General features: G+C 46.1%; 1 long non-coding RNA gene across 2 annotated transcripts in view; it reads left to right on the forward strand.

Annotated features, from left to right (window-relative positions):
- Positions 1–9,227, forward strand: part of LOC102771423 — a 271,101-nt gene extending 261,874 nt beyond the window's left edge. For both annotated transcript variants that reach the window (XR_001512410.1, XR_436500.2), the window contains one exon: positions 8,180–9,227. This is a non-coding gene — a long non-coding RNA (uncharacterized LOC102771423). The remainder of the gene's footprint in view (positions 1–8,179) is intronic.
- The last annotated feature ends 2,117 nt before the right edge of the window (positions 9,228–11,344 follow it).

Genomic DNA, 11,344 nt, shown 5'->3' on the forward strand with positions numbered 1-11,344 from the left:
GAGAATCTGGTTTACTGCACACTTGTGTTTGTGTTCCACACCCTGTACAACAGCAACTTTGCAGAGTGCCCTCTCACACTCAGGACCCCTTGGGGGATGTCGGAGAGCTGGTTTCAGCCCAATCCCCACAGGCCAGGCCAAGGGACCCTACCTACCAGAGGGAACCTGCTCACTCCTCAGATGCCTTTTGAGCCACAGTGCCACCTGAGGTGTGGCCGGCCAGGGAGGGACCATGGGAGGTTGGCTCCAGGGCGTGTCTTGCCCATCTAGCCCAGTTCCACCCCGTCAGCCACTTTCTAATTAATTTCCTTTCAATGTGCACAAATCCATGCACCGGGTCACTAGTATATTAATAAACAAGGATACTAAAAGGTTTTTACTTCCTGCTTCCCTGAAAACAATTACTAAATGTAATTCAGGATTTTATTTCTCCAACCTGGCTTCTCACTTGCACCCTGAAGGTGATGGCATGGATATTAACTATTCAGCAGCTCCTGGCTTTCTAGTGTTACGTCTCCCTATCTCCAGCACTGGGGCTTGAAGCCAGGCCTGCTTGGCTCCCCAGCTTATGCTGTTATAACAACATGAACCAAATGCCCAGGCCACTGTACCAACCACAAAACATGGGGAAAATGTGTCCCTCAAAAACCAAGATGTTTGAAAGCTTTTGGATGCTTGCACGGGGAAAAGCCACAAACTCTGGTTCCCAGAAGTAATTACACGTGGCTCTCCTCTGACTCCTTGCTGGGTAACTGATCAGTGGGGGTGGGGGATGGTGGTGCCCCCTCCAGCTTTCATGGTAAACTGAGATCATCAGAATCAGCTGGAAGGTCCCTACGGTACATAGTTGCAGGGGCCTCACAGAATCTACAGGCCCAGATTTAGGAACCTGATTGCAGAAGCACCTCAGAAATTCTGATGGCCAGACAGATGGCAGCCCCTACTTTCCCTAGCTCCTGTGCCCCAGAAGTACTCACCCTCAAGGCCCCCAAACTTGCCACCTCCCTCTTTATGAACTCCATAGGAGGGTCTCTGCTGCCTGCTGGTGCTTAGGAATAAGCAGGTTTAACCTGAAGACTAGCAGGAGGACTTCCCGTTTTCTTGGAGAGTTTTACCATTGGCCTGCCCTCTCCCATGGCAGGTGGTACTCCTTGTTTTGTTTGATTTGATCAAAACACATATTCTTTTCCGGACACCACTTATAAACTCCTTTTTCTAACATTAAATATAAGATGATGATGATAATATCTACTGCCATTAATGGGACACCTACTAGGCACTCTACAAAGATTATCTATATTCTCTGCGAAGCTGCGGTTTATACCTCCCAGTTTGCAAATGAGGAAACTAAGGCTCAGCGACCTTAATTAACTTGTCCCAACGTGTCCACCCAACAAATAGCAGAACCATTTGTTGAGAATCCAGATGATTTTAACTCCAGAGCCCAGGTTCCTTCCAGTTCCCACCGCCCGTGTCATCTTGGGCAAGTACGTCCCCTCTTCATTTCTCTACCTGCACAAAGAAGGGAACAAAAAAGTACCCAATGGAGCAGGGTCACTTAGATGAAAAGAAAGAATCCATGTAAAACTCCTGGCACAGAACACCAGGTAAGCTGTTTGTATACTGGTTTCTCAGACTCTCTTGGAAAGCACTCCTCCCTCAAAAGGAAACGTTGTAAACGATTTCGGAGGCACTGCCACCAGCCTGCCTCTCTGGAGTCTCAAAGTTTACCTGCTCTTGGACTCTGAAAGCCCCACAGCAGGGAATCTAGTCTCACTGACCACCCCCCCCCCCCAAGAAGACATAAGACATGTTTGTTTAAATCACTTAATTCCCGCCCAATATTTGCGTCCTGCCCAGAAGGAAGGGGCCTGGTGCTCCCGATTGGGAGGAGCTGCTTTAATGATCTCGCTCTGCCGGGAAAGGCCCTGCTGGAGGGACAGGCAGTGGACGCTCTGGCTTTGATACCCGCGGCTAATCCCTGGCCCAGCTTGACACTGTCGCTTAGCAACGTGTCCTTTCCCCTTTCATTCTGTGCCTCTGAGGACACTTCCTCTCCTCTGGCTTCTCCTCAGCTGGGAGCTCAGGGCCCCTTAAGCCTCATTTACACAGAGAAGCAGGAGCTGAAGGCCCTGTGTGCATATTTATGTTAATAGCGCTGAGGGGAGAACAGCCAGTTCTGGGGGCTGCTTTCCAAACGCCACATAAATCAGTCAGAAGAGAAGTTACTATGTTCACAGAGACGCCGCCGGAGCGGAGCAGCAGGTCTTGGCAATGCATCATCCCCGCTCCACGCCAGCGCCCACCCGCCCCAGCCCCAAACCTCCAGCCCCCAGGCCGCCTTCCGCACCCTCAATCCTCGGAAAGAGGGGATGAAGGACTTCACGGAGGTGGACGATTCTAAGTCAGAAGGGACCCTGGAGATTATCTATGCTAAATCACATGGAAGCTTCTAGTAAATGCCTGTCTGGGGCCTTTCCGCGGCGATTCCGGTGCTGTTGTCTGGAGGCGGCACGGGAAGGCTGTGAAGCTCTCCGGGTGATGTCAGCGAGGCTGGAGTGCTGACAGCCCCAGCCCCACACCAGGCAGGACAGGGAGGAGACCCCTGGCTCCGCAGGGCGCCAGTGCTACCTGGGGGGCTCCGAGGCAGCTTTCCCTGCGGCAGAGCCAGAGCGGGGAGGCAGCGGCCTTCGGGGAGCTGTGCACCCCGCGCACCCGGGGCGCTGCTGCACTTGCTCTCACCGCCCCCACCCCTGGCTCCACCAGGACCATGGAGGGGATCTTTGGTGGAGCCCCGCACACAGATGTTGAAAAAGCCCGGGCCGTTTAACATGCCTCCCGGTCTAAGAACACCACTAGCCTGGTGGAAAGGCCGCCGCCATGGGAGCTAGGAAAACTGGGGTTCAAATCTGGGGTCCATCAGGTATGACTGTGGCTGCTTGGTCAAGTACTGTGACCTCACTGAGCCTTAGATACTTCCTCCACAAAAAGGGACCCAGCTGCGAGCTCTCCCTCCTTCAGGGCATGCGGTTCAAGTCACATCTCTGTGGGAGTCCACGCTGAGCTTCCCCACGTGCCCCTCAGACACACTGACCCCAGAGCACCACGAACTTCTCCTTTGTAACACCGACCATCCCATAGTAGGTTTAATAGGTGGGTTTTGAGTGAACGAATACATAATTGATGATTAATGATATGTGGAATGATTCCTCACTCTGGTGTCTGCCACCAGCATTTACGTTTGATGAAAAAGGACTGACCTACCCTGTTTGTTGCTGCAGCCACAGTGCCCGCATGCGCCTTGCACTCAATAGACTTTTCAGAACAAACAAGCGGCTGTGCGACCAATGACTGATAGTTATGAAGCACCTGGCATGTAGTAAACATGCATCAAACTCTGGCTGTTATAAATGTTGACATAAGACACATGCAAACCTGTAAAGAAGTTTTTATGAGCTTATTTGAGCCAAACTGACAGTTGTCAGGAAGCAAAAATCTCAATGGATTGAGAAAATGTTCCTGACAATGACAGTTTGGCAGCCTATTTTATACACTAGAGACCCAGTGCACGAATTCGTGCACCAGTGGGGTCCCTTGGCCTGGCCTGTGGGATCGGGCTGATACCTGCTCTCCAACATCCCCCAAGGGGTCCTGGATTGTGAGACGGCGGAGGCCAGGCTGAGGGACCCCACCAGTACACAATCAGGGCCTGGGAGGGACGCAGGAGTTTGGCCAGCTGGGGAGGGACCATAGGAGAGCTCCAGGACATGGTACACAATCGGCCTGGGAGGGACGCAGGAGTTTGGCCAGCTGGGGAGGGACCATAGGAGAGCTCCAGGACATGTCCAACCCATCTCACTCAGTCCCGATTGGCCAGACCCCAGCAACAAGCTAACCTACCAGTTGGGGCGTCTGCCCCCTTGTAGTCAGTGCACATCATAGCCAGTGATTGAGTTGCCTTAGCATATTATTAGCATATTACGCTTGGATTTGTTGAATGGAGGACTGGATGACCAGACAATTAGCATATTAGGCTTTTATTATATAGGATTAGAATCAAAGGAGGAGCCATAAGGAGGGTTACATAGACTCCATTGGTGGTAAATTAAGGGGGCGAGAGAAAGCAGAGCAGGGAAGCCGCTGGAATTGGATAAAAGTAAAATGCAAAGACACTAATTCTTTTACATTGGTGGGTACAAGAGTTAATAATTCACATTTCAGCTCACAGAGATGGTGTTCAGGGAACAAGGTAGTAATGAGGGCTCTGTGGTCTCTGCTCTGGTGCTGTGGTTGTGCCCCGAGGAGTCCGGAAAATAGAAATTATCCTGACATTCTGAAGGTCTGTTGCCTTAGAGGCAGAAAGACAACAGACAGGCTCACTTAAGGTAAAGAGTGACCGTTGTCAAGGAAGCTACAGGCCTAGGACTTAACTACTTGTTATGACCTGCTTTTAATTAGGAATTATGTTCAGACCATCCTATATAGTTACTTTCAGTTTGTAAGGTTTCATATTGGGTGGAGGGAAGCTAGGGAAAAGTGACAGGCTGCCTTTGCCCACTAAAATGTGCTAGAAACCCAACTGGTTCTTGCACACTCCCAACCTCCACTGATGCAATCCATGTGCACACACACATGCACACACATTTGAAGACTATAATGGCTATTCACATGGTGTTCCTTGGTTCTCTCTTGAGAATGTTTTAGATCATAAACTCTTTGAGGGTAGTAACTATAGCTTTGGCTCCCACAGAAGCTAATGACATGTCTGTGGAGGCAACACTGTCTTGATCCCAGCACCAGTCAAACATACACGTGATGGGGCCAAATACTGGTGATGATATCCGGATGTCCCCATTGGCCACCATGCTGTGATCTGGGGGAAGTTGGCAACTGGTGGGGCTCAGAGTGGAGGTGAAATTCACATTCTTGTGGAAGTGAATTGAGAATGAGTCTCAGGGTAGATGTTTCTGGAAATGATTCTGGGTGATGCCTTGTCTCTCTCTCTACATTAGCATAGAAATCAAGAGCTTCTCAAATTTTCACTCTAATAGCTTTCGTTTAGTTAGAAGTTACTGTGCCTCGGATGCCACACCATGTGCTTTACAGACATAATTTCATTTAATTCCTTGTACTCTGAGGGCTCGTAATCAGCATTGTCAGTATCTTAGAGGAGAGCACTGAGGCTGGGATTAATTTGCTAAAGGTCACAAACACCAGTACAAGAAAAGACCAGCACTGGCAGCAGCCCAACCCGATGATTCCAGGGCCTTAATTCATTCAAAAAATATGCATTGAGCACTATTATGTGCCACGTTTGTTTTCTGGTGGCAAAGAATATATTATAAAAGTCCATGCTTGTAAACTTAGGTTCTGTCAGGAGGAGACAAACCATAACAAACAACAAATCTAAACACTAAGTGAATCATGTGATCTGCTAGGGAAGTGATAGTGAGAAAAACAGGGCAATGCCAAAGGATGGGGGATGGGCTGGAACTATGTAAGGGCAAGGGGAAGAGTCTGTGAGGCAGGTTTGCAGTTTTACGTAGGTGCTCAGAAGGGCCTCCGTGATTAAGTCACATGGGGAAAGAAGGAAAGACTTTAAGAAGGTCTAAATTATACTGTGTTCATTCTGCTTCCCTAACAGGAATGGATGAATAAGTGAGTACAACCACTACCAAGTAAGTACCTGCTATGGGTCAGGTGCTGCGCTAAGCACTATATCCACAATTTCCCACTGAATTTTCTTAATGATTCTATCACAAGAGCAACTTTGTTTTTCAGATGAGGAAACTGAGGTTCAGAAAGGATAAGAATATTGCTCAAAATTATTCAGTTAATAAATGATGGGGCTGGGATTTCAGCTTGACTCCTTCAATTCCAAATCCCCTGCTCTTTGACCACCACCATGCTGATGAGAAGTGGGGAACTTGGGGGTTTGGACAGGGAGGCATGGCATTGAGCCCCCCCTGGTCACTCCCTCAAGGGCAAGGCTGCTCTCCTGCTGGGGCTGGGTGTTCACAACTGGAGGTGCCACAATTGACCTATGTTGTTCCCTCCATGTAGCATCTGCCTTTTATGTCCTCCTGTTTCCCCACATGGTTTTGAAATCTACTTCTTTAACAGTTAGAGCAAACAGATGTGGAGAAGCAATTCCTGAAGAGATAGACCACTGGCAAATGTCAGAACACACGTGGTTTCTGGAAGCTTCCCAGGGGGCTGCTTTTTCACACAGGAACAGTGGCACCCCAACCACTAGAGGTAAGAGGCTAAGCATCTTTCTAGGGTGCTTTTGAAGGAACCAGTCATAGACTTGACAGTCTTGTTCTTGACTTGGCAAGCGTGGCTTTCATGGATGATCTCCCCCAAGTCTTACCTAATCTCACACTGCAGTTTCTCTTTCCAATGGAGATTAGGATCTCAATGGTCTAAGAGGACGTTACTTGCACAATACAAATCTCTCCAGCCTGTAATGTATTTGTCTCACAAGGGTAACAATGCAGTCTTGTCAAATGACATGCACTTGGACGTCTGCGAGCGAAAGAAGTGGGTCTCTTGAGACTGAGGCGTGAATGTAAAATGACTGATGTGTGAGTATCTGAAAAGTTAGAAGCACCATGGAAATACACTTTGGAGATAATAAGGAAGAGGAGGAAGGATCTTTTTTTCTGGTCAGCCCAGAGTTTCACAGCCTCAGTCTACCCTTTGATCCCAAGCCAATCCTAAAGCATAGACTCTGTGCTTTGTACCCACGGTACATACATCTATTGAAAATTTATATATAACAATGGCAACTAGTATTCGTTAACATTTTTATATTCTGAAAGCACTGACTTGTTTAATCTCATTCAAGTGACAAAACAATCCAGTTAATGGACTGTGGTGATTTAAATCCTTTTTTCCAAATGAGAAAACTGAGGCAATAGAAGTTCAATGGCTTTCCAAGGTCAGAGATGATGAATGACAAGAGTGTAACTCAAGCCCAGGTGCCCTGAGTTAAACTGTTATATTTCCGTCTTGACAAGGGATGGATGTTTAGTACCAGATGCATTCAGAACACTAACAGTATGATCACAATCTACCTGTCTCTGTTTATTCAGGGTCCTTTCTGTCTCTCTCTTCCTCCCTTTGTCTCAACTTAGATTATTTCAGGGTGAAATGTGCAGAAAAGCTTCATTGTAAGGTGGCTTGATGCAGGCATTCTGGATATCTGGGGATCTAGTGTGGGTTCTTGGCTTCACACAGGAAAGAATTCAAATACAAGACAACACAGAGTCTAAAATGAGGGTGAGTTATTGGTGAAGAAGTGGGACAGAGAGTGAGTTACACCACAGATCACGCAGCCCCTCTTTAGTGACATTTCCTTCCTTTATTAAGGTTAATTTAATCAGGGGTAGGCATTTGATAAGGGGGGGTGTGTTCAGGATTTTTCTGGTAAATGGTAGAGATTTCTGGGAAGAGCTCCACTGGCCATTTTGTGTCCTTATGTGGGCTTTCTGTGCGTGGGGTGTGGGGTGAGCTGTTTAGCATACTTATGTATTACAGTGAGCACGTAATGAGCCTGGGGTTACCATAAAGTGAAATTAGTTACCATGTTGGATGGAGCTGATCCCTGTGGGTTTTAAGCCATAAATCTGGTGGGGGATGGGGATGGTCTTACTTCCTTGTTGACAGTTCCTGTACTATCGATAGCAGCTGTTTCACCACATACACGATCTCAGTCTCATCTACAGTGTGATCCTGTGTCGGAGACTCCAAGAGAGACACTGTAATGAGACCTTAGTGAGGTACTCTGGGGCTCTGAGCTGGCTACATGCCCTGGTACCTCACAGGAGGTAAAATTCTCACTCAGAGCAGCATCTAGGAAGGCCTCCCATGACCCTTGGGCCCACACAGAGGGAGAGATAATCCAGGTCATGCAGAGTCAAGGCCAAGCCCTCATCCCCCAAGGCTCTTCCTGGTGAGTCCTTTGCATTCGTCACACTGTGATGTATTTGTCTGTCCAATATCTGTCTCCCCTTGACTGAGCTATGTACAACATAAGGACCAGGAGGACAATGTTTGCTTTGCTAACCACTATCCCCTTGGTTCACAGCACAGTCCCAGGCACCTGGGAAGCACTGGCAAATATGTGGAAATGAAGGATTCATGGAGTAACAATAGCCTATGTCTTTTTCCCTAGGAACGCTGCGTTTTGAAAGAAGATTCTAATCAAAGAAGATTCTTACCTCATTAGAATTCACATGGAAGGAGTTCCACATGGAAGGCCCGGTCTGGAGTAATTGTGAAAAGTGCATCTTTCCAGCGTTTCTCGAATGGTACTCCATCATATGCCTTGACATTCAATCAGTCTCATTACCAAAACCAAGGGTGGCTGGACCTCAAAGAATGGGAACTCTGAGGAAGCTGAGAAAAAAAGCGTCTGGGATGTGATTTCACTTCACCCAAATCTGTGAATCTCTGGTTAGTCTCTCCTGAATGCAAGGCCTACGAAAAGCGGTCTTGAGTCACAGCCTGGAAGGCCGAGTTCTTGTAGGACAAAAATAATCCCAATCAACTGCTGGCCCTGCTGGGTCCATCTGTTATTGGAATTAGGTCCTTCTTTTCATTTTATTCAAACTGAAGAAACTTTCTGGCAAGGTGTCAGGTTTCAAACAGAAATGTCAGCCAAGGGCTCGTGAGGCCAAGGTCTGAGCAAACTTGAATCAATTTATGCTTTGGGTAAGAATTCACTTGGAATTTCGTGGTCTGGTGGGTCCATTTGTGAAATGCTCCTCATTTGCAACTGCTGGGCTAAATCTTGCAAGGAGCTGGGTATAAAGTCAACATCAGAGGTCCATGTGACTTCTACCCAATGTGAGGGTTAGCAGTAAATGAGTTGCGGGGCACACTAGAGTGATCTTCCCCAGCATAAGAGCAGAAAAGAACTGGGACATGTTCTAAACTCTAATTTAAACCTTGCTCTATGTATGAACCAGTCAAAACTAACCCTATTGATGATAATAACAGCAAGAACCTTTAATGAATACGTACTATATGCCAGGCTCTGTGCTAGGTACCTTACATTTACTGATTAATGAATCCTCTTGATAATTACACAAAATGGATTTTATTATTTTCTCTATTTCATAGTTGAAAATAAAACAGAGAAACAGAGCTTCAGAAACATGCACCAGCTTAAAAAATAATTATCCTCACCTGAGGATATGTTTTATTGATTTTAGAGAGAGAGGGAGGGAGAGAGAAAGAGAGAAACATTTATGTGAGAGAGAACCGTCGATTGGTTGCCTCCCATTGGCACCCTGACCAGGAATTGACCCCACAACCTTTTGGTGAATGGGACAATGCTCCAAGCAAATGAGGCACTCGGCCAGGGCTGCACCAGCTTGTGGCCAGCAAAGACCAGCATTTGGACAATTTGCCTCCAGAACATCTGCTCTTAATGCTTGTCAGGAACTGACTGGGTAATGAGCCCACATGCAGGAATATAAATAAGCTCACTGCAGGTGTAGTTGAAATATCACACCCTGTACAGCACTTTTCAGAACTCAGACTCCATTTTGGTGTCAAAGATATATAAGCCTCCTAGAAAAACTTGATTTTTTCCCCTCCTAGCTCTCATATCAAGAGAAAGTATTAAGATAATTAACTGGAAAATCAAGTCTCCAAGTCTTTGTACCTCATACCAGTACACTGGACTGGCCAACATTCCTCCTCATCCCATGGGATGCTGAAGACTTATTTAAATCACTTTTTTTGCACTCTTAGCATTTGGGTGAAGATACACCAGGGATTGTCTAGGATTCAGACAGCTTTGAAGATCAGCATAAAAAGCAACACAGCAGTAAGAAGAAGCCCTGATGGGGGCTGGCAGGCCTCAGCCGCCCACTAAGTGACTTATGACTATACACATGGTCTTTGCAGCAGGCTTGACTCAAACCCAAACCTAATCAACAGATATATGAAAAGATGCCCAACTCCAGGAATAGGGATGGAAATGCAAATTAAATGACATTTTTCACATATTAATTTGTCGAAAATTTCTAACTTGGATAATATCAATCACAGCAACAATGAGGAGAAACGGGTACTTCCTGGTGATGAAAATATGCATTGGAACAGTCATTTTGGAAGTATTAAAAATGTACACCCCCTGTGAGCCAGCAATTCTTTTTTGGTATCTACCACTAAGAAACGTTTATACATATTCATAAGAATGTGCATTGCACCATCATTTGTGCTGTCAAAAAACTAGAGATAGCATAATAAATCCATAAAAAAAGCATAATACATCCATACCACGCAATGTTACACCGGCAGCTCATAAAAAGGTAGATCTCTATGTCCTGATAATAAAAATTCTTCAGTAAAAACTCACACAACATGGTGTCATCCAATGCTATTAACACACCCCCAGGCATACACACATGTATAGAAAGAAATGGAAAAACACAAACTCAGAGGTGAGATTAGCTCTGGGGAAGCTTCAGGGATGACACAGTGGTCATGTGTACCACCCAACATTCATTCACTCAGCAAGTACTGTCTAGAACATTCTGTGCCAGGCACTGATGCTGCTTTGTGATCAAGAAAGCAGACAAATGTCCTTGCAACCATGATTGTTTTGTTATGTATGCTTATAGAATAAGAATGTACTCATATATAATTTGTGTAAGTAAAAATAAAAGCAAATTAAATACACATTTTTATATTAATAAAGCAGCAAGTGACTATTTACTTTGGCTTCTGGCAGTCCTTGTGAACAGTCCCAGCCATAAATCACTGCTATGGCTACTGTAATCCCTAAAGGGTTCCCTTTGGGTGGTTGGCACAGACAGGGGTGCAGTGACAGCCTCGCACAGCACAGACTTGCACAGAGGTTGTTCATTCCTTCCATTAATATTCCTTGGGAGCATCATTAGGCACAACATATGAGTAAATCCCCATCAATTATATGCATATTCACCAAAAGACATACACGGGAATGGTCTTAGCATCACGATCACGAGCAGCCCCCAAATGGAAACCACCTAAATGTACTATACTCACACAAAAGAATACTGTATGCCAATGAAAATCAATGTATTAAAACCATATGCAACAATGTTGATGAAGCTCTCCAATATAGTGTTGAATGAAGGAAGCCTGGTACAAGAATCATCTCCTGCATAATTCCATTTCTATGACATTCAATGACAGGCACAGAGAACAAACAACACTAGAAGGCAGGATACCCACTACTCTTGGCCGGGAGGAATATACAGGGTGCATTGTGGAGACTTTGAGGAGTGCTAGAAATATTCAGCTTCTTGCTCTGTGTGCCAGTTATGGCGAATGGTTAGTTTAT

The sequence above is a fragment of the Myotis davidii genome, unplaced genomic scaffold, assembly GCF_000327345.1.
Source record: "Myotis davidii unplaced genomic scaffold, ASM32734v1 scaffold189, whole genome shotgun sequence".
Lineage (NCBI taxonomy): Eukaryota > Metazoa > Chordata > Mammalia > Chiroptera > Vespertilionidae > Myotis > Myotis davidii.